This window comes from Lissotriton vulgaris, chromosome 5 (genome assembly GCF_964263255.1).
Source record: "Lissotriton vulgaris chromosome 5, aLisVul1.2, whole genome shotgun sequence".
Classification (NCBI taxonomy): domain Eukaryota; kingdom Metazoa; phylum Chordata; class Amphibia; order Caudata; family Salamandridae; genus Lissotriton; species Lissotriton vulgaris.
Window position 1 is genome coordinate 149,045,099 of NC_141693.1, and position 21,603 is coordinate 149,066,701.

At 50.8% G+C, this 21,603-nt stretch overlaps 1 non-coding gene and 2 pseudogenes across 1 annotated transcript; all 3 read right to left on the reverse strand.

Moving 5' to 3' along the window:
• Positions 1-7,470: 7,470 nt before the first annotated feature.
• On the reverse strand, positions 7,471-13,575 carry LOC147710395 (28S ribosomal RNA; annotated as a pseudogene).
• A 443-nt stretch (positions 13,576-14,018) lies between these two features.
• On the reverse strand, positions 14,019-14,172 carry LOC147710396 (5.8S ribosomal RNA). Its single transcript, XR_015296219.1, has one exon. It is a non-coding gene; the product is annotated as a 5.8S ribosomal RNA (ribosomal RNA).
• Positions 14,173-15,146: 974 nt separating this feature from the next.
• LOC147710397 (18S ribosomal RNA) lies at positions 15,147-16,920 on the reverse strand (annotated as a pseudogene).
• Between the last annotated feature and the right edge of the window lie 4,683 nt (positions 16,921-21,603).

Sequence of the window (21,603 nt, forward strand, 5' to 3'; positions counted from 1 at the left end):
GGCAGAGCAGCACTTTATTTCCAAACCCGGCATAAGCTGACTAGACGTTGGACTGTGAGAGTTTGCCTGTGGATTTGGGCACTGTTTTTCAACACGGGGTAGCGCCTGAGGCTGCAGAAGGGATTCCTCAATTGTTGTTGGAGACGTGTTCTGAATTAAATGTGCACTCTGCAGACTCTGCTCTAGGAAAACCGAGTCGTCAGTTGCGTCCGGGACCCAGTGTACTAGGGCGCGCGCTGGTAGTGAATGGGTCGGTTGTAGAGGCTGAGAGGGTGGTTCCCCCTTAGCTTGCTCTGAGTCTTTAGCTATTTTTGGGTCTTTAAAACATTTGACCAGAGGGGGCCAGGCACCTTGCACCCGGAGTTCCTTCTTGATTTTACCGTTTGGACTTTGCTGGATTCACTGTAACACCTTGGCCGGTTTGGTGGTGATACAGACTGTAGGGCTTCCTTGATTGCTCCCTCCATATAAGCGTTATATTGTGTACTGTTGCATTTGGGGCCGGAGTCGTGAGGTGGGGATGTATTCCGACTCACTCTCCCGGTGGAGAGTCTTTGGCAAACTTTGAGAAAGTCTGTGATCAATGCCCTTTTACTTGCTTTTAAATGCGGGACTTGTTCACTATGTACCGAAAGTGGTGTTACATCTCTCGAATGTTTCCCCTCATTCTTCGTTGCGGGGCTGCTGGTTGTCCTGTCCTGGTTGATCTTATTGGCTCCCTCATCCAAGCTTAATGGACCAGGATTGTCAGATAGGTGCGACATGCCTAGGGGGGTTATAGCGGAGTTTACGAGGTCTGTGGAAACAGTGGCAGGGGCTGTTGTCCTAGAGCCTTGGTCCTCCGGGGATAACTTTGTGGAAATCCTACTCCTACCCACGGCTGACCCTTCGACTACCTCATCCTCTTCTACCACCTCTCTGGTCATACGTGTGGGGCTCCCCTTAACCTTCTTTGTCTTCCCCTGTGATGTCACAGCTGTGGCATCCGCGCCCTGTGGTTTCCCCGACCTCATGCTGATTCTAGGTGGACGGGCCATTAGACTTGTGGTCAGTAATGAGGTGACGCAGTGAGCAGGAAGCGTTGATGTTGAATATTCCCCTTCTTTGTAGCGTTTGTCACTGTTTACTGTTTGGCTTTTGTATTAACTCAGTTTGTTTTGTAAAAAGTTCATAATGAGTTGTAGTGTTTTGGTTTTGCCACTTGTAACAGGAATGATGGGGTGGTGGAGGATGGCAGGAGGCAAATGGCAGAAATTACTGCAGACTGCAAGTGAGGTGTGCAGGGTAGCAAGCCGAGCACACGGGGAGGCACTCAGGCTGGGAGGACCTAGTCAACCAGCCTCTCTGTGTCCACCCCCGGCTCTTACTTTGCGGCCGCCTCTAATGGCTGCCGCGCTTGCTTTCAACTCCCCCTCCGCCTCCGCCTCTTACCTTACTGGCGCCTGCTCACTTGTTACCAAGGCACAGTTAGTGACTCCACCACCGCTGGCTGGCTGAATGCAAGCAGTCTCTTCGTTAGTCAGTTTTTTTCCAGATATTTCAGGTACCCGGGAGGGGGGGGGCTCACGGGATGACCCACAGAACCCACAGAACGGGTCCTGCTTCCGTTCTCGCCGTCCCTCTCGCAGTCCCTCCAAGATAGCTCCGAGATTGCTCCCACGACCCCCTGGGCAGCTCTCTCCTGCCTCTCTCGGGCCGCTCCCGCTGGCGTTTCTGCAGCCTACCACCGTGGCTGTCAGAGGGTCTCAGCTCGAGCTCAGACTTGAACAGCGGCTCTGGCCACACACACAAAAACCACTCGAGGCTATTGCCGCATCTGGCGGGTGCTGGCGGCTCCGGCCGCACCCGGAACAACAAATGAGGTAGTTGCCGCGCCCTGCTGTGTCCTGCTAGGGCTCACGGATCCAGCCGCAGTTACTGCCGCATCCTGCTCGCCAGTCACGGGAGTCGTCGCGCACCAGCCGCGTCCGGGGGCACAGAACAATGCAGCCGCGCCTGGGATGCCTGGGATGCCCGGCAATGAGCAAAAGGTAGCGGCTGGAGTCGGCGTCTCCTCGTTGTCCTCCTCGCCACAGCTCGTGTGCTACGCAGCTCGTGTGCTCCACAGCGCCCTCTCTGAAGCAACCACCGTAATCTGTAGAACAAGCTGCAAGAAAGTGTACATCTCATTATAAACTTGATACTCAATTGTCCATGAATACTTGCCACATTTTAAGAGTGTCCATTAAAGTAGTCAGGCAAACATTTTTCCTGAATGGAAATGCCATTTGTAGACCTAAATCAGCCAGAACAACATCATTAGATTGAGGCCAAATACCACGACATCGAACGATAAAGCCATGAAATTTAACAGTGTTACATTTTGTGAGATCTTTGATTTGCTGTGACAGATCCTGATAGTATTTCACTTTACTCTCAAACACTAATTCAAGGGAATTCTGAGAATTTTCATAACAAATTGAAACTTTAATCACTACAGCTGTACCATTTTTGGTAAACACTACATCTGGTTTTCGTAGCTCTCCTTGATTATTCTTAACATGAGGTTCCCTATATGCCATCCAGCCACACCTTTTTGCTCTATCAATGAGCAATTCCAGAATTTTGTTACGTCTTTTTATCCTAATGTCCTTAGTTTTATGAGATGCGCCTGAAATATGAGAAATTGTTCCACAAACATCATTACAATACCTACATGTAGCAAATTCACGATTTCTTCCCCTAATGATGGTTTCTCTGGTATATAAAACATTTGCTCTTAGCATCAGCGCAGCTATGTACTGGTTTTCCTTCATTTTGTTATGCCTGCCGATCCAGAAGTTTGAGGTTGGATTACTTGCTAAGTATTTTATACCATCACCTTGGACAGGGAGATTTGCCCATTTCTCAAACTCTTATTTTCTCCAATCAAATGTTGCTAACAAATTCAAATCATAGCTCAGAAAGTTACTGTCTAAAATGTTTAGTTTGTGTGTTTTGATGATGTTATCAATTCTTTCATTCATATTTTCTCCTTCATACATGAATGAGTGCGCTATGTACAGGTCTGGAGCTGCCCTGAGATACAATAAACTATTGACTTTATTGAGACCAATTTGTGTACATAGTTTTGGAATACTGAGACCCCCAAATGATCTTTTAGAATATAGGAGACCATCACATGTTTATGCAGGAAGGTGTAGAAAGTATTTGACATACTTTTTATTGTTTGATCCAGAACATTTAAAGTTTTTGCTTCTGTTCCTGTCATATCCAATTTGAATGATAGTTCAGGTACCAAGAACTGGCACGAGATTTCTATTTTCTGTGTGGGCTTAAGTGGTAGAATATCAAGTTTTTGAGCCCAATTGACAAGAACCTCAATAATTTTGTTGTTGCTTGTATGACCAGTGTGTGGCTCAAAGTTCAATCCGAGGTATCTCTCACTTTCTCCTGGATGAATATTTTCAATATTTTCTTTTTCAAATGGCCATGGTTTACAGTTGTAAACCAGGATTTTATCTTTATGGTGACTAATGTAAAATTCATGTGTCTTTTTCACATTAAGTTTTAATCCTGTGGTTTTACTGAACTTTTCAATGATTTTCAGATTTGTACTCATTCCTTCCCAGGTACTGCTGAGTACTGCGATGTCATCGGCAAAGGCGAGAGTGGTGATTTGCTCAATAAGACCATCTGATCCAAATGGAAAGCCCTTGCCATATTTTCTGACGATCACAGATCAGAGGATCCGTGGCAATGTTAAATAGTAGTGGGGATAAAGAGTCACCTTATTTGACCCCATATTTCATTGTTATTTCAGGAGTAGATTCATTGTTCTATCCCTTGAAAGATGTTGTTGAGTCAGTGTATAAGTCTTTTATTATGTCTCTGAAGTATGATGGAACTCTTTTCCTTGCGAGACTCTGTATAATGTGACCATGGCTGACAGAGTCGGAGGCTTTCGATATATCAATGAACACAACTGCTAATGAGTAACTGTTTTTTAATGCTCCTTTTATGATATTTTGCAGGAGAGTCAGATTCTCGAGACAACCTCTCACCTTCATGAAGCCTTTTTGTCTCATATTCAATTCAACAAAAAATTTAAGTCTTTTAGTTAATATTTTTGTGAATAACTTCATGAATGCAGTAACAATGGTAATTGGACTCCAGTTACTGATTTTTTTAAGTTCACTAATCAGTACATTCTTTGGTATCAACATTGATCGGTTCTTTTTGATAATTTCTGGTACTCTTCTCATCATCAACCAAGACGATAGAATTCTGGGCAGCAGTCTTGGTTGTTTGCTGGGTACTTTATACAAGTCATTCAGACCAATCTTATTAGGCCCCACTGCTTTCTTTAAATTGGAGTTCTCAAAGGCATGAGTTATTTCAAGCAGTGTTATTTCTTTACATAGATTTCTAATTTCATAGTCCTCTGGTATCCGATCAATCGGCATGAAATTAGGATTTTTCTTGTTTTCTTTCTCAATTATGTTTTTGTAATATTAAAAGATTTCATTATCACTGATTTGGCAAGTGGCATCATCTGCCCCATCAGTGATAATCCTGGCAATTTTCTTTTTGTCTTTTTGAAACATTGCCTGGTATTCTTTATAGCTGCCCTTTGCTTTTGCATAATTTTTCTCGTGTGTCTGATTAAGCCTTCAGTTTTTCTTATATTTTTTTGTTATCTTGTTCTCTACTGAGGCATGCTGGTGCTCATCTTGAGCAGGGTTCATATGCTCATTATTGAGTGCCTCTTGCTGGTTCATTTGTTGGTACACTTGCTGGTGTAGGACTTATATCAGTGGTGTTTTCTGCGACATAAGTCACTACCTCATCCATCAGATCCATAGAAACATTGTGTTGCTTTACGTTTTGGGTGTACTCGATTTCTGTGATAATGTCTTCCAGTTCATCAAAGTTCTTGATTTTTTGTGCACGTTTGCGGTTGATAAAGTCTTTACGCTTTTCTGTTGTTACTTCCATTGTAACCTCTGGCTCACCGCAAGGGTCATTTTCAGAAACATTTGATGCTTGCAGTACATCTTTTGCTGATTTTTTGCTTTTATTTCTTCTTTCTCTTCTTTTTTCTGTAATTTGTTTTCTGTTTTATTGTCAAACTGTGGAACCATCAGCGCATCCATTTTTCACTTATTTTCATATACTTTTTCCAATTCTGCTAGTAGCAGTTTTTGTTCCTGTGACCATAATTTTGATGGTTTGCTGCTTGCTAGAGCTGCTAGTCTAGCCTCATTTTCCGCTCTTGGATGAGCATGCCGAGCATGTTGAGAAACACCAATTTTTGTTCCAAATCTGAGGTCACAGAAGCAACACAGGAATGGCAGCTCTCCTTTTTGAGGTCTTCCTTTACATTTGGCATAATGGCATGCAATATAGTGGTATTCGGCTTCTTTATCACATTTTGAACAGTACGTTTTAAGATAGAAGCCTTTGTTTTTGTTGGAGACATGTTTTCTCAGTTCTTTAAAAGTTCCCATTATGTCTCCACATAAGTCACATTCATATTTTTCATTTCATTTTCACTTACTTCCAATAAGTGACTTTTTTGTGTAGTCACTTTTCTTTGTTATTACATTTTCGCTGACCTCGTATACATCGGGTAGATTTTCAAAGTTTGCTGTACCAATGTCATTCTTGGCTGAGGAGGCCACAAACTCGATGGATTTGCTGAGGTATATTGTTGTGTCTTCTTTAAGCATGGGCGAATTTTGTGAATCTCGCGTTCGCGAATTTTGCGGATTTGCGAACTCGCAATCCGCAAAAATCCGCGAATTCTCGCGAATTTGCGGATTTTTTTTTGTGTTCGTGCGGGTTTCTGCCAGTTCGCGAGGGTTTTGTACAATTTCGCAAACGCAAACTTACCTGTCGGGTCGCAAGTTTTGCGAACTTGTTGTTTCTACGTGTCCAGCCTGTTTGGGACACTCTTCTTCATCACTGCCACCCTCTGTCACCACTGCCACTCTCTGACTACTAATGCCACCCTCTGGCCCACCCATGCCACCCTCTGTTTCATCACAGCACCCTCTGGTTGTCCAGTGTACATTATTGTGGCAAAGCAAAGCACACCTTCCCTGCCTCAAGTGACCTGAATTAATTTGGGGCTGATTAATGTGTCACAGAATATTGTTTTAGCTGGCACCTGCTTCCTTAGTGCTTCCTGATTAGTGATCTTTTGCACTTGCTAAGTGCTTTCATTTTTGCAAAATTAGTTACAACACCTGCCCTGCCCCAACTGACAATAATGAATTAGGGGCTGATTAATGTGTCACTGGATTTGAACTTCCAGCCTGGCTCCTGCTTGTCTCCCTTAGCTGTAATTCAGGACCTTTGTGGCATATGTGTAACTATTCTGAGGGTCAGAGCAGGGTCACATAATAGTTGCAAGTAGGCAACTGAACTCTGGAGGGGCCCCTCAGGAAGCACTACAGGAAATGGCTACTAATGATGAGCTTGAACTTTTGAACCTGGTAAGTAGTTTCAGTTTTGCTAAGATCGTATTTCTGCAATTTAGCGCTTATTCGCTGGGCGCGAAGTTGAACTGGGAAGCCGTGAACTCACGCGAACAGTGCGAGCAAGCCATAAAATCCGCTGCTCGCGGATTTGCGGATTTTGCGGGAAATTCGCGAATCTCGCGGATTGCGAATTTACCGAAAATCCGCAAAATCCGCAAGCGGAACGGATTTTCCGCCCATACTTAGTCTTCTTCTGCTATGGAGGGTGAACTAGGGTCTATATCGTGATCTGAATCGTTGTTCACTGTTGCATTGTTGGAAGCGGGTGCTGGTTTGTCAAATTCAGTGAGGAGGTTAATGATTTCTGGGAAAGACAGCACCTCCTTACTCCATCTTAACGGGGGTCTTATTCCCCAGGAACTACCCCATCTGGAATTGGGTTAGTTTGCTTCACCATTTCTCACTATCAAGCTCGCTGCCATGATAGAACCTTGTTTGGCTTGTCTCTATATGCTTCTCTATGCAGAGTCTAGCACTTCAGAGGCAGTTACCGGTGGGACCACTGGGAGGTAAAGGCCACTACAACCGAGAATAGGCTAAGAGAGTCATAGTTACTCCCGCGTTTACCTGCGCTTCAATGAATTTCTTCGCTTTGACATTCAGAGCACTGGACAGAAATCACATTGCATCTACACCTGCCTCGGGCCTTTGCGATGCTTTGTTTTAATTAAAGAGTCGGATTCCCCTGGTCTGCACCAGTTCTAAGTCAGCTGCTAGGCGCCGGCCGAGGCGGGCGACCACCGCAGCTGGGGTGAACCAAAGGAAGGGCCCGGCTCGTATTCAGAGTCGCGGCCACCCCGGAGGAAGGCACCTCGTCCAGCCACGGCGCGCACCTAGCCCCGCTTCGAGCCCCAGCCTGACTGACCCAGCCCTTAGAGCCAATCCTTATCCTGAAATTACAGATCTGACTTGCCCACTTACCTTACCTACATTGTTACAACATGCCAGAGGCTGTTCACCTTGGAGACCTGCTGCGGATATGGGTACGGCCCGGTGCGGGATTTACACCATCTCCCCTGAATTTTCAAGGACCAGCGTGAGCTCACCAGACGCCGCCAGACCAGCGACGCTTTCCAAGGCTCGGGCCCCTCTCTCGGGGCGAACCCATTCCAGGGCGCCCTGCCCTTCATCAAGACCTCTGCAACTCCCTCGCCTCCTACTTCCACAACAAGATCGCTGACATTCACAACAGCTTCAGCACACAACCAACGCTCCCCACGACCGCACCTACGCCCCCCACCACCACCCTCCGCGCCTGGACCCCGATCAGCACCGAAGACACCATCCGCACGATGAACACCATCCATTCCGGATCTCCAACCGACCCCTGTCCTCACCACGTCTTCAACAAGGCCGACGCTGTCATCGTACCCCACCTGCGGGACATCATCAACACCTCCTTTGACACCGCTACCTTCCCTGAGAGCTGGAAGCACGCCAAACTCAGCTCCCTACTGATGAAACCATCAGCGGACCCCACCGAACTCAAAAACTACCGCCCCATCTCGCTCCTCCCATTTCCGGCCAAAGTCATTGAGAAGACCGTCAACAAGCAGCTGGCCGCCTTCCTCGAGACAAATGGATTCCTCGACCTCTCGCAGTCTGGCTTCCTGGCCAACCACAGCACCGAGACCGCCCTCATCGCTGCCACCGATGACATCCGAGCCCTGCTCGACAACGGAGAAACAGCGGCACTATCCTCCTGGACCTCTCAGCTGCATTCGACACTGTCTGCCACCGCACCCTAGTGCAGCGCCTCAGCAACGTCGGAATCCAGGAGAAGGCACTGGAGTGGACCATCTCCTTCCTCGTCGGAAGGACACAGAGAGTCCGCCTTCCCCCGTTCAGATCAGAAGCCACCGAAGTCATCTGCGGCGTTCCTCAGGGCTCCTCGCTCAGCCCCACCCTCTTCAATGTCTACATGAGCCCCCTTGCGGCCATCGCACGCCAACACAACCTCAACATCATCTCATACGCCGACGACACTCAGCTGATCCTCTCCCTCACCAACGACCCCACCACCGCCAGAGCCAACCTACACGAAGTGATGACAGACGTAGCCGAGTGGATGACGACCAGCCGCCTGAAACTGAACTCAGACAAGACGGAAGTTCTCATCCTGGGCTCCTCACCCTCCGCCTGGGACGACTTCTGGTGGCCCCCCGCCCTGAGCAGCGCACCCAAACCGACAGACCACGCACACAACCTGGGCTTCATCCTGGACTCCTCCCTCTCCATGACCAGACAAGTCAACGCCGTCTCCTCGTCTTGCTTCAATATCCTGCGCATGCTACGTAAGATCTTCCGGTGGATCCCCACCGAGACCAGGAAGACGGTCACCCAGGCCCTCTCCACCAGCCGACTGGACTACGGCAACGCCCTCTATGCCGGAACCACCGCCAAGCTCCAGAAGAGACTCCAGCGGATCCAGAACGCCTCAGCAAGACTCATCCTTGACATCCCCCTACACAGCCACATCTCCAGACACCTGGGAGACCTGCACTGGCTCCCGGTCAACAAGAGAATCACCTTCCGTCTCCTCACCCACGCTCACAAAGCCCTACACAACCAGGGCCCAAGATACCTCAACAGCCGCCTCAACTTCTACACTCCCACCCGCCAGCTTCGATTGACCAGCCACGCCCTTGCTGCCGTCCCCCGCATCCAAAGAGCCACAACAGGAGGAAGGTCCTTCTCCTACATGGCCGCCAAAACTTGGAACTCCCTCCCGACCCACCTCCGCCTGACCCAAGACCACCTCGCCTTCAGGAAGCAGCTCAAGACCTGGCTGTTCGAGCAGTAGCGGACCCCTCCTCCCCAGCGCCTTGAGACCGTCCGGGTGAGTAGTGCGCTATATAAATGTTTTTGATTGATTGATTGATTGATTGAAAAGAGAACTCTTCCCGGGGCTCCCACCGGCTTCTCCTGGACCGTTTGCATTACCGCAATGGACGCCGCGAGCGCACCCGTCTCCACCTCTCCGGGTTCGGGGATCTGAACCCTACTCCCTTTTGATCGGCCAAGGGCAACAGTGGCCATCGCACGTCCCTTCCTAACGGCGTTCGCCCCTCTCTTAGGACCGACTGACCCATGTTCAACTGCTTTTCTCGTTTTAATATTTGCTACTACCACCAAGATTTGTACCTGCGGCGGTTCTACCCGGGCCCTCGTACCGGGTTTCCGTGCTCACCCCAGCGGCCCGCCTACTCGCCGCGGCTTAGCCCCCGTGGCTTTCAGTGCCGGCGACGGACGTGTTTGGGCCCGACGCTTCAGCGCCATCCATTTTCAGGGCTAGTTGATTCGGCAGGTGACTTGTTACACACTTCTTAGCGGATTCCGACTTCCATGGCCACCGACCTGCTGTCTATATCAACCAACACCTTTTCTGGGGTCTGACGAACGTCGGCATCTGGCACCTTAACCCGGCATTCGGTCCATCCAGCAGCGCCAGTTCTGCTCACCAAAAGTGGCCCATTAGGCACTCGCATTCTATGCCCAGCTCCACGCCAGCGAGCCGGGCTTCTTACCCATTTAAAGTCTGAGAATTGGTAGAGCTCGTTTCGGCCCCAAGACCTCTAATCATTCGCTTTACCAGATAAAACTGGGGGCTCTGATCGACAGCTATCCTAAGGGAAACGATTTGCATGTCAGGACTGCTACGGACCTCCACCAGAGTTTCCTCTGGCTTTGCCCTGCCCAGGCATAGTTCACCATCTTTTGGGTCCTATCACGCACGCTCATGCTCCACCTCCCTGACAGAGCAGGCAAGACCGGCCGGTGGTGCGCATGCCGCTGGAAGCGCGACGGAATCCCACCTCAACCGGCGTGCGCCTGCCCTTACCTTTCTTGCCCTACAGGGTTTTGCTCGGCCCTCCGACTCACGTGCCTGTTAGACCCCTGGTGCCGGGAGCAGAGGGCCCCGTCCCCCCTTCAACCGCCCCAGCGTGCCCCGAGGGGGCGGCCGGTCAAGGGTGCCTGGGGGAGGGCGCGGAGGTGGTCGAATCTCCCTCGGCCCCGCGGACACGGCAAAGCTGCTGCCAGGGGGGCTGTAACACCCTCCGCCAGAGCGGATGGCCACCTGCCACCCCAAAGCCTTCCAAGCCGACCTGGAGCCAGTAGCGGCACACCGCCGCAGAGGAAATGCGCCCTGAGGGGATCCGGAACTCCCGGGCCACCAACCCTCCCGCCGTGTTGAATCCTCCCGGTGGACTGCATGGTCCCCACCCATTTACCTCTCGGTGGTTTCACACCCTCTTGAACTTTCCCTTACGGTACTTCAAACTCAAAGTTCTTGATTTTTTGTGCACGTTTGCGGTTGATAAAGTCTTTGCACTTTTCTGTTGTTACTTCCATTGTAACCTCTGGTTCATCGCAAGAGTCATTTTCCAAAACATTTGATGCTTACAGTACATCTTTTGCGGATTTTTTGGTTTTATCTCTTCTATCTCTTCTTTTTTCTGCAATTTGTTTTCTGTTTTTATTGTCAAAATGTGAAACCATCAGCGCATTAATTTTCCTCTTATTTTCATATACTTTTTCCAATTCTGCTAGTAACAGTGTTTCTTCCTGTGACCATAATTTTGATGGTTTGTTGCTTGCTAGAGCTGCTAGTCTAGCCTCATTTTGCGCTCTTGGATGTGCATGCTGAGGTTCTGAACCCGACTCTCTTTTGATCGGCCAAGGGCAACGGTGGTCATCGCATGTCCCTTCCTAACGGCGTTCGCCCCTCTCTTAGGACCGACTGACCCATGTTCAACTGCTTTTCTCATTTGAATATATATTTGCTACTACCACCAAGATCTGTACCTGCGGTGGTTCTACCCGGGCACTCGTACCGGGTTTCCGTGCTCACCGCAGCGGCCCTCCTACTCGCCGCGGCTTAGCCCCCGCGGCTCTCAGTGCCGGCGACGGACGTGTTTGGGCCCGATGCTTCAGCGCCATCCATTTTCAGTGCTAGTTGATTTGGCAGGTGAGTTGTTACACACTCCTTAGAGGATTCTGACTTCCATGGCCACCATCCTGCTGTCTATATCAACCAACATCTTTTCTGGGGTCTGACGAGCGTCGGCATCGGGCGCCTTAACCCGGCATTCGGTCCATCCCGCAGCGCCAGTTCTGCATACCAAAAGTGGCCCATTAGGCACTCGATTTCTATGCCCAGCTCCACGCCAGCGAGCCGGGCTTCTTACTAAGTATGGGCGGCAAATCCGTTCCGCTCGCGGATTTTCTGTAAATTCGCAATCTGCGAGATTCGCGAATTTCCTGCAAAATCCGAGAGCGGAACGGATTGGGTCAAAAGTTCAAGCTGACTTTTGTAACTCTTTTGGAATGGCACCGGCAAGCTGCCAGAGCCATTCTAAAATAGTTACAAAAGTCAGCTTCAACAGGAAGCTCTAATAGATAAAGTAAAGCAGATGCTCGAGTTGAAGCTCAAATTCAGTTACACAATCATTAATCACCCCAAACTTGGGGTGATTAATGATTGTGTAACTTAATTTGACCTTCAACTTGAGCACCTGCTTTACTTTATCTATTAGTGCTTCCTGTTGAAGCTCTTTGTAGATATTTTAGAATGGCGCTGGCAGCTTGCCGACGCCATTCTAAGTGGGGCTGAGGACAGAAGGGCACAAAAGTGGGACAGAGGGCAGAAGGGGACAAAAACGAGTGGGGCAGAGGGCAGAAGGGCACAGAAACGAATGGTACAGAGGGATTAAGGGCATAAAAAACTAGAGGGTGGCAGTGATTAACCAGGCAAAAAAAAAAACCCGCGAACACCAGCGAACAGGCAAAGCGCCTTGCGAACACCCGCGAACACCCGCAAACACCCGCGAACACGCAAAAATATAAAAATCGGCAAATTCACAAAATTCGCCCATGCTTACTTCTTACCCATTTAAAGTTTGAGAATTGCTAGAGCTTGTTTCGGCCCCAAGCCCTCTAATCATTCGCTGTACCAGATAAAACTGGGGGCTCCCAGCGCCAGCTATCCTGAGGGAAACGATTTGCATGTCAGGACCACTACGGACCTCCACCAGAGTTTCCTCTGGCTTCTCCCTGCCCAGGCATAGTTCACCCTCTTTCGGGTCCTATCATGCACGCTCATGCTCCACCTCCCCAACAGAGTGGGCAAGACTGGCCTGTGGTGTGCATGCCACTGGAAGCACGGCGGAATCCCACCTCAACCGGCGTGCGCCGGCCCTCACCTTCCTTGCACTACAGGGTTTTGCTCGGTCCTCCGACTCACGCACCTTTTAGACCCCTGGTACCGGCATGGGCCTCCCTGCCCGGCGACGCGACACGGTTGGGGCACACTGATAACAGTCTGCCCCAGTCGACAGTCGCGCCGGGAGCAGAGGGCCCCGTCCCGCCTTCAACCGCCCCGGCGTGCCCCGAGGGCGCGGGCGGGGACGGGTGCCCGGGGGAGGGCGTGGTGGTGGTCGAATCTCCCTCGGCCCCGCGGACACGGCAAAGCTGCTGCCAGGGGGGCTGTAACACCCTCCGCCAGAGCGGATGGCCACCTGCCACCCGAAGCCTTCCAAGCTGACCTGGAGCCAGTGGCGGCACACCACCGCAGCGGAAATGCGCCCTGAGGGGATCCGGAACTCCCGGGCCACCAACACCTTCCTGCCGTGTTGATTCCTCCGGGCGGACTGCATGGTCCCCACCCATTTACCTCTCGACGCTTTCACACCCTCTTGAACTTTCCCTTACGGTACTTGTTGGCTATCGGTCTCATGCCCTTATTTAGCCTTAGATGGAGTTTACCACCCGCTTTGGGCTGCGTTCTCAAGCAACCTGACTCTGAGAAGACCCGATCCCAGTGCCCCTGGGGCCGCTAACGGCCTAACACCATCCGTGGGGTGAGCCTCGATCAGAAGGACTTGGGCCCCCTGAACGACGCCGGGGAGTCGGTCTTATGTATGCCACAATTTCCGCGCCCGCCACCGGGTGGGGATTTGGTGCTAGGCTCTTCCCTCTTCACTCGCCGTTACTGGGGGAATCCTGGTTAATTTCTTTTCCTCTGCTTAGTAATATGCTTAAATTCAGCGGGTCGCCACGTCTGATCTGAGGTCGTAGTCGGAAGAATGACGCCGGAGCGTCAAAGGTGGGTTGCCGGGGACAGCCGGGCCCCCCCTGTCAGAGCGCCCTCTTTCCCCGGATCACATCTGGAAGGGTTTCGTCCTCCCCGGAAAGCCGGCCGCAGAGGTTGGCGCCAGAGGCGCGTGCACGCGGGCAGCCGGTGGGACACCACAGACAGCCACATGCGGCACAGAGCCAGGTGCCCCGGGACTGGTCCCAGGGCAGACCGGATGAAAGGCCCCTTTCTCAGGGGCCAGGTGCTCCAGCTGCGTACCTCTGTGGCAGGACCCGGCGAGGGACCCTGCCACAGCGATCGGGGGTCTGACCTTGTGGCGGGATGAAGGGGAAGCGGAGCTAACCCTGCGACAGCCCCAGCCACGTCCCGGGGAAGCCCCGGGATGATTGACGATCGAGCGACACTCAGACAATCATAGCCCCGGGAGGAACACGGGGCCGCAAGGCGCGTTCTAAGTGTTGATGATCAATATGTCCTGCAATTCACACTAATTCTTGCAGCAAGCTGCGTTCTTCATCGATGCGCGAGCTGGGTGATCGACTGCCAAGAGTCACAGGCAATTTTTTTTAAACGTTTGCCCACCAGCAGGCGCAGGAGAGGTGGGAGGAAGGTGATGCCGCGTGTCCGCTGCCCGCGCAGCAAGACGGCCCGGGCGCCCCGTTCAAGGCTTCCCCTCTGGGAGTCATGCTGCACCGTTGGGAGAAAAAGACATTGCCAGACGCTCAGCCTGGGTCCCCCCCACCCACCGGAGAGGAAGGGGGCCCCCAGTGCAACTGGAGTAGGCAGCCCTAAAGCTGCCGGTTCCTCCCAGGGACAGCGTGAGGGACCGCACAAGTCTTCAAAGCCCTCGGCCCAGCCGCACGGGACCGGGTCAAACCGGGTACCTGCCTGGCAACAGGGAGGGTTGCTCCACCTGCACGTCAGCCATCCGTCGTTGGCCCGAGCCATGCCTGTGGGCTGGCAATTACCCTACCACCATCCTCGCCAGGGTCGGAGGCACCGGAAGGGAAGAGCCAGGTTGGTCCCCATCCCACACGCCTCCAACCGAGAGTAGCCAAGGTCCCCTCACCAGCCCTTGGCCCCTTCTCTTCCAGACCATCTTCCGCACTTGAAATGCCACTCCCCTGTAGCCTAGTCGGGCCGGACCGGGACTCGGGTTTTGGGAGGGCCCAGCCAGCGCAAGGGCCTTTCAAGGAAGGGGTGGTACCAGCCCAGAGATGCACTGCCATTCAGTTTTCCCCCACCCGAGGGGATGTCGTGCTGGGTGAACTTGGGTTTTGTCTCTATAAGGGGCAGGGGACAGGGGCTGCCCCCCATCCCCGGTCCCTCACACGTCAGTCAGGCCCTCCTCGGGAAGAGGCCCTCCAAAGTCCCGGTTGTCACTCAAGCACCCCATGTGACTGCGGACCGCTCCGCCTGCCAGGGCGCGCCAGGGCAGGGCCGGGCCCTGCGCCTACGGTGTGTGCTTTCAGTAGGCGCCAGAGGGATTCAGGCTGGCACCGTCGTCACTCGGGCCACTCCACCATTAATGATCCTTCCACAGGTTGACATACGGAAACCTTGTTATGACTTTTACTTCCTCTAGATAGTCAAGTTTGATCGTCTTCTCGGCGCTCCACCAGGGCTGTTGCCGACCCCAGCGGGGCCTTTCCCAGGACCTCACTAAACCATCCAATCAGTAGTAGCGAAGGGCGGTATGTACAAAGGGCAGGGACTTAATTAACGCAAGCTTATGACCTGCACTTACTGGGAATTCCTCGTTCATGGGAAATAATTGCAATCCCCTATCCCTATCACGAACGGGGTTCAGCGGGTTACCCGGACCTGTCGGCGAAGGGTAGACACATGCTGATCCATTCAGTGTAGCCTGCGTGCAGCCCTGGACATCTAAGGGCATCACAGACCTGTTATTGCTACATCTCGTGTGGTTGAACGCCACTTGTCCCTTTAAGAAATTGGACGAGGACCGCTGGGGGTCGCGTAACTAGTTAGCATGGAGGAGTCTCGTTCGTTATCTGAATTAACCAGACAAATTGCTCCACGAACTAAGACCGGCCATGCACCACCACCCACAGAATTTAGAAAGAGCTATCAATCTGTCAATCCATTCCGTGTCCGGGCCGGGTGAGGTTTCCCGTGTTGAGTCAAATTAAGCTGAAGGCTCCACTCCTGGTGGTGCCCTTCCGTCAATTCCTTTAAGTTTCAGCTTTGCAACCATACTCCCCCCGGAACCTAATGACTTTGGTTTCCCGGAAGCTGCTTGGGGGTCATGGGAATAACGCCGCCGGATCGCTAGTCGGAAGTATGGCGGTATCTGATCATCTTCGAACCTCCCACTTTCATACTTAATTAATTCTTGGCAAATGCTTTTGCTTTGGTTCATCTTGCGCTGGTCGAAGAATTTCACCTCTAGCGGCACAATACGTCCCTCTTAATCACGGCCCCTGTTCCGAAAACCAACAAAATAGAACTGGAGTCCTATTCCATTATTCCTAGCTGAAGTATTCAGGCGACCGGCCTGCTTTGAACACTCTAATTTTTTCAAAGTAAACGCTTCGGTCCCCCAGGACACTCAGTCAAGAGCATCAAGGGGGCGCTGAGAGGCAGAGCGGGGACAGGTGGTAGCTCGCCTCGCGGCGGACCCCCAGCTCAATTCCAAGATCCAACTACGAGCTTTTAACTGCAGCAACTTTAATATACGCTATTGGAGCTGGAATTACCGCAGCTGCTGGCACCAGACTTGCCCTCCAATGGATCCTCGTTAAAGGATTTAAAGTGTACTCATTCCAATTACTGAGCCTTGAAAGAGTCCTGTATTGTTATTTTTCATCACTACCTCCCCGAATCAGGAGTGGGTAATTTGCGAGCCTGCTGCCTTCCTTGGATGTGGCAGCCGTTTCTCAGGCTCCCTCTCAGGAATCGAACCCTGATTCCCCATTACCCATGGTCACCATGGTAGGCACAGAAAGTACCATTGAAAGTTGATAGGGCAGACATCCGAATGTATCGTCACCGTCACGGGGAAGAGCGATCGGCCCGAGGTTATCTAGAGTCACCAAAGTGACCAGGCGAGCCCGGATTGGTCTTGGTCTGGTAAATGCACGTATCCCGGGAGGTCAGCCCGGCATATATTAGCTCTAGAATTACCACAGTTATCCAAGTAACAGATGGAGCGATCAAAGGAACCAATAACTGATTTAATGAGCCATTCACAGTTTCACTGTACCGGCCGTGTGTACTTACACGTGCATGGCTTAATCTTTGAGACAAGCATATGCTACTGGCAGGATCAACCAGGTAGCTGTACCTGATGACAGGTGGGAGCCGCATGCCCATCTCCCCGACCGGCAAACTTTGCGCAACCCTCCATCTCTCTGGAGCCTGCCAGGGGAAGGAGCCCACCCGCCTGGGCGGGAGGGCTCTCTGGAGGGGTGTGGAGCGATGCGGTCGCATGGGCACCAGCGGGCCCAGCCGTCTCCTGCGGGAGGGAGAGGCGGGCTGAGGCGCAGCCTGAGCGAGACGCAGGGGTGCCGGGGCCTGGCGGTGTCGGAACCCCTCGGAACTATTGTTCCAAGCTGCTGTGGAAACTGGCTGGGCGGAGAGCGGTGACGGCGTGGGGCACAGGACCAACAGACCTGCCGGCCAGGCAGCATCCGAGGGCCTGGCGCCATCCAACCCCTTCAGCGCGGGTCAGACCACCGGGGGGCACGAGCTGCTGGGGCTGCTCGGCCTTTGCTCTGCTGGGTAGGGTGAACGACCTACCGCCATGCTGCAGGCCCTCCCTCGAGTCGGACGGTCCATGTGGGGTGGAAGCTCTTTGCTTGAATCAATGGCGGAGGCTGGCCAAGCAGTCCATCCCTAAATGGGCCTAGAGTGCCCAATCAATAAGAGTATAGCAGGGGCATCCCCTGGCAGGCCACCCTGTGCAGGGGGAATGCTGGGTTAGCATCCCCTGCCTGCCTGCTGCCGGGGTAAGCAGGCTCAGGGAAAAGGGAATATTGGAAAGGGGCTGAGAGGTAGGTGCGTACCTGGGCCTCTGGGGGTCCCAGAGGGTGCACCCGTGTGCCATCTTCCCCGTCTAAGCATCGCCGGTCCTCACAGAGGTCTGCCTGAGCAAACTTGGAGAAAACAAAAACCATTGGGAAGAGGTTTAGAGGCAGGTGCGTACCTGGGCCCCTGGGGGCCCTGGTGGGTGGGCCAGTTTGCCGCCTTCCCCCGTCTCAGCATCACCGGACCTCACAGAGTTCTGACTGAGGAAAAATACTCGTAGAAAATGGACCATCGGAAAGGGGCTGAGAGGCAGGTGCGTACCCGGGCCACTGGGGGCCACTGGGGGCCCCAGCGGGTGGGCCGTTTGCTGCTTCCCCCGTCTCACCATCGCCGGTCCTCACGGAGGTATGCATGAGCAAACTCGGAGAAAAAGGACCATTGGCAAGGGGCTGAGAGGCAGGAGCGTACCCAGGCCCCTGGGAGCCCGGCAGGCGGGCCCAGGTTCTGCCTTCCCCTGATTCAGAATCGCCGGACCTCAAAGAGGTTTTTTATTTTCTCTTTTCACAGAGTGTGTCCCATCGAAGCAGTGCAGAAATTCTGCATAAATTAATTTAGAAAGAAGACTGAAGCAAGCAATCCTATGGATAGCAACAGAGCAACCCACACCCTAAATTGGTGAATGAGGCAAGAGAAAAGGCAAGGTTAAAGGGATGGACATTGCTCAGTTTACACCACCTTATGGCATCTTCCACCTGCACCATAAGCTTCAAAAGCTTATGGTGCAGGTTACAACATCACAGAGGGGACGGATATCCAGTCCGCCGAAATATAAACCCATTATATCCTATGAGATTTATATTGCGTCAGACGTGATATCCATCACCATTGTGACGGAGTAACCCGCCTGCCAAGATTGAAATCAAGCCCTTGGTCACTTTTTTGGAGCTTTATCCCACAATGTCAAGTGAGGCTCCTTGTCAGGCTGGCTCTGGGTTCAACGACGGTGGCTTGCCTCAGTGCGATGCCTCGGTCAACTCCTGGTAGTCTCATCAACATCAAATAGCTCCTGAGCTTCAGCGGAACACCTGAATCGCAGGCCGACTCGCGGTTCAACATTGCTGACATGGCTCTCGTTGACATTCTGACAGTTATGAAGCTTTTTGACAAAAATCTTCCAAATCTTCTAAAACTTCTAGATCTTCTTCCAGAGGGTCCTTTTGGGGTTCCAAAGTATCCACAACACCAATGCAAGATTACAGAAGCTCTGAGTTGCTCCTTGGGATGTTGGCACTATGTCTCCAACAATGCACCTGGCCACATCTTTAAAGTCCAGCTGAAGGTGGTCATGGAGTCTACTTCTTCACTATTAAAAGCAAGTCAAAGTCCTTAGGGCTCTAGTTCCAAAGCGTGAAACAGTTGCAGTCATTCAGAGTGCAATCCACTTGTTGCAGGCCAGGGTTCAGGCAAGGTAGTCCTTTTTCTACTTGTTGTATCAGGCAGGGATCTGAGTTGGTGGGCAGCTCTGCTATATTTATCCAGTGGTCTTGGGTGACAAGTAGGTGGGCACCCCTGACTGATGAGTTACAGGGTACTACCCTAAGGTAAGACAACTTCCTCCAAAGTGTGGCATCTTCTCGTGCAAGAAAGCAATATTCCTCTACAATCCAAAATGGAACAACTCTCTTATGGAGGTTAAGATCTAGCTAGGCCAACCCACTGGTGTGACTGAGTTTCACTAACACTCCCCTTTCAGGCCCTCTGCTAATTCAATTACTTGCTGCTTCTGTCTGGCTGGGAGTTTCAAGAAGTGGAGGTGAGCCTGTGTTCCCACTTTGAAGACCAGTTTAGCTACTCCTCCTTCATTCTGCCTTTTACTCTGCAGCTGCAGATCTCCTCCCACCAGATGTCCTATGTCTCTGTGCAGGCCACCTCACACCTCATCAAAAAAGCTTGGCTGAGCCTGTCAAAGGCTGACGGATAAGGAGAGGCTTCTGTAAGGCTGGATTTTAGTTCATCAGAAAAGCTAGCTCTAAATCTTCTTTTTTTGTAATAGGTATAATAAATCTAACATTAGGAAGTTGTTGGATGTATCATAGGTATTCTTTTAAATCTTTGAATTAATTGCCATGTTAGCATATGGAGCAAATGTAATACAATGGGGAACAACGAAATTGGGCAGTGTTTCCCTCAACAGGCCATATATAAAACATCTTTTAAAACGTCTCTGCTTATATTTACATAACATCCTTCCATTGGGGAACCTAGGGTAGAACCTAGGGCAAACTTATATGTAAATATGAGTTAGAGTAAAACTTTGGGAATACTGTTAAATCCAAAGTCAAATTTGCATCTAATTTAATACTAAAAGCAGCATGCAAAGCAGGACTGGCTTTAAAATGACAGCAAACATCACACCAGGGAACGCTTAAGTGCATAAAATCTACTGGACCTTTAAACCTATCTGCCCTACCATATACTAGGGGCTTACAGGTAAGTTGATATACCAATTGTAATTACACCTAATTGAAATATACCTTTTACATTGAACACTGGTCCTGGGTCTGGTTAGCAGAGCCCAGGGCACAATCAGAGTCAGTTACCACCACTATCAGTAAAAGCAATGGCGGTGATCAGGGCTACTTTCTCACACAGTAGTTATAATCCATCTACTTCCACAGTCAATTGCAAAAGCTAGGGTGGCCTAGAGTTGGGGACACAAGGTGCCAAGCCCCCATCATTAAATAATAACCATCTAGATCTGGAAAGTGGGCAAAATGGAAGGAGGACACCATATTGGACTATGTGGTAAGATAAGAACATACAAGGGTGATACCTGCAGGTGCCCTGATGGCAAGGATATTACGTTAATCGGGACAAGTGGACATAAAATGTGTCACAGGGTGTTATCTGAGGTGTTCACATAAATTTTCAAAGACTGAAAAAAGGTTCAGCTCCTCCTGCTAGACAAAATCAATAAGAAGATGCAGACAGGCAAAACATATACCTTCAAGACTGCAACTCAATCACATTTTTCCCCCTCTCCCTCCTTTTGCATGGCCTCCAACTCTGTCATTTGATTGTCCAGTGGGATGCTTTGCCAGTAATCTCAGAGGGCCAATTATGAACCTACATTTTTTAACAGTGCATGTAAATTGCAAGGTAGTCCCTCTGACCAAGGGAAATGTTCCCAGACAGTGGACCCTTCTCAGGCTTTTTTTAAACATATTTTTATTAATTTGTTTTGTAACATACACATTCACTTAAAGACATGGCAGTACAATCGCTAATCTGGCCCAGAGGTGCAACAGTATATCCCCATAGTACTGAGAAAACATGTGAACACGAGCAGCAGAACCGTGTAATAGAAAACAAAAATCAGCAATGCAATCAACTTTGCTTATCTCCCCATGCCCACTCCCCCCCATGCAACCTGGTTGCCAGGAAAACAAAAGCAATATCATCCACATGTCAGGCACGGTACATCAAGAGCATAAGTGCAAAATGTTATGGATGGACCTCTACAGGGCGTTCAGGTGTGGTGTGCACTGCATTCAATCTAGCTGGATAATCATCCCATTGCTCCATAAGAGAACACCTCCCATCCTGAGATCCGGCATCAGCTCTAACCGAGAGCTCAGCATATGACCAATGCACTACATCTTTCAGCCACAAGTTGATGTGCGGGGCAGACGTCACCTTCCAAGACACGGCTATCCGTGTTTGTGCAAGTACAAGTGCCAGATCCTGAAATCCCCTTAATTGTTTTGTGTGTTTCGTCCTCACCCTCATGTGAAGTACACAAAGGATAGGGTCTTTTTTATGACATAGTTGACACATTGTTCCACATTAACCTTTATTAGTATTGGAATGATTCCCTTATTGAACCTATTTCTGACATAGTAGATCCATTGTTTCACATTTTCATTAAATAATGTCAAAGTCATTGGTCATGGTGCATGCTTGGTGTTGAGATTTTCAACCACTATATTGTAA